Here is a 2,517-nt window from a genome sequence, read left to right as displayed (position 1 = left end):
ATTTAATTTTAAAAAATACAATTTTATTACTTTAATATATAAAATTTTTAATTTTATATATATTAATTTCACATCGAGTAGAGCCGGTTTAACTCATTTTATTTTTGGATCACTTCAAATCGGGTCAAAATAGATCCAATGATCTTTTAGGATCATGTACGGGTGTATTTAAAATCGGCCGGATCTAGCCCATAAACACTTTTACTTTTAGACTTTTAGTAATGGTCTTTTTCTATTCAATTATCATGGGTGGAAAAATAAAAAAAATTATTAATAGTTTGTGTATAAATAAAATTTCCGTAAAACCAATTTTTGTTATTATTTGATAATTTTTTTAATAAAAATATCGTATTATCCCAAAATAAAAAAAAGGTAAAAAGTCGAAGTATCAAAAAATTATCTCATTCTTCTTAAAAATGGATAGAAAATAAATTGAATTTACTCTTAAAAACTTTTACAAAATGCTTCTTATATAAAGGGTAGGGGAAGCTACTCATATAAAAAGGGGGCAATCGCTTTCCTAAATTTTAACTTTTTTTATAAGTTATATATAAATTTTGGTTTAATTTCCTTAAAATTTTAATATTAGTCCTTCTATATTAAAAAAATTAAATTTTGATCCCTCTCTAAATTTTATCTTAGCTCCGCCCTGATAAAGGGGTCAAGACCCTCTCAAATTGCTTCAACCAATGGATCCCCTCAAAAGTAAAAATGCTTCATGCAGAGAGGATTAAAAAGTAAAGCCCTTAAAATGGGTCAAATAGAATTCAAACAAAATGCCACAACACAAAATGGGTCAAAATCTCCCTTAAAATGTAACCAACAAAAAGAAATCAATTTCTCAAAAACATTCATACAAAATAAATCGACGCAATAGTTGCATCAATTTCTTCAACGATTTACACTGTTGTTGAGTATAAGTCTGGAAACGAAAACAAAATTGTTGATAAAGCTCAGTCGAATAGGTTTAATTTTAGCTGTGACCATTTGTTTCCGAATTTTGATAGGTTTACGGGTGATTGATTACCCCAATAGTGTTGATTTTAGTGTCATTTATTATGATCTCTTAGCTAATCAAATATCATAGTTTAATATTTGTTCGTATTCTGTTTTACTTGTGTTGGTTCTACAATATAAGTAGATTAAAAAACACTACCTTTAAATACTTCATATAAGGAAGGTCAAAAACTACGTCACAATTTTTCAAACTGGGGAGGTCAAAATCTCTCACTCAAACTGCTTAAACAAAGAAGGTAAAAATCTCCCTCAGAATATTAATTATAAACTATATCTTTTGAAGAGTAGATATCATTTGTTAAAAGATAGTTTAGGTGGGTAACATAGGTCAATCCACTAATATTAAGACATGTTTCTCAAAGTTATTGAGTATTTACAAAATACTTACGTATTACTAACTATAGGAATTCTCATGAAAATAGGATATGTATATTTGTTGATATGGAAGATGCCATCAAATAATTTGGAATAAGGATTTGTTTGTTTTGATAGTTAATGTAGGGTAAAACGTATGAATACACATGTATTTAGTTGAAGGAAGACAATTGCGAAGTCGTTTTGGGCTTGTTTGGGTGAGTTTTTTTTTAAAAAAAACTTTTGAGTTATCTTTTTTTAAAAGATCTTATAAAAAAGTAAAAGTAATTTAATATTTGGGTATTTCATGCAAAAAGATTTTTTTATTTATCAATTATGTTTGGATATAACAATATAAAAATACTTTTTTGTTTATTTATTATATGGAAAACATCTTTTTTAAAAAAAATATCTTTTAAAAAAATGTAAATTACAACTTCTCAAAAAAGATTTTTTTTTTCTAGTGCTTTAATTTTTATTACTAGAAGTTTGCCAAACACATTAAAACATAAAAAATATCTTTTTTTTATTAAAAAAAAGATCATTTTTATCAAAATAATAACACTCAAATAAACACTTGGTTTGAGTGTCATTTTGACACTTATTATCTATGTATTCTATTAACAAAAAATAATTTAAATACACAATTGATTAATAACAATTATATTTTTATACGGATGTAAATAGTGTTTAGAATATGAATAACATTTTTCATTTGATTTATGCAAAAAATATCGAGTAGCGAAGATGACTTAAAAAAATCCAGGTCTAATGAGTAGTCCACGGCTCCACGCTGATGCATTCCTACTCGTTCGAACAATGCACAATTGCACGTTGCTATCTCCAATAACATCCATAAAAATTCTAGATTCAAATTAACGGAATACACCAATTCTAATCTCAAGTTATGATTTATAGTTCTATTTAGTTTTTTAGTCCGTTTCACCTTTCGAATCAATGATTTTGCTTTTGAATTCGTCCAAGGGTTTTCAATCTTCTTTTTTTCTTTCTCCTATCCTCCACATAACACATGACACATTGAATATACTCTCTACTACATTTTTAGAGATGTTATCTTTACACATTAGTATGTCGGTTACAATTTGTTTTCGAATTTATTGCATCTGGACCTGTGATAACAAATAA

The sequence above is a fragment of the Arachis duranensis genome, chromosome 3, assembly GCF_000817695.3.
Source record: "Arachis duranensis cultivar V14167 chromosome 3, aradu.V14167.gnm2.J7QH, whole genome shotgun sequence".
In the NCBI taxonomy this organism is placed as follows: domain Eukaryota; kingdom Viridiplantae; phylum Streptophyta; class Magnoliopsida; order Fabales; family Fabaceae; genus Arachis; species Arachis duranensis.
This window is presented reverse-complemented; position numbering follows the sequence as displayed.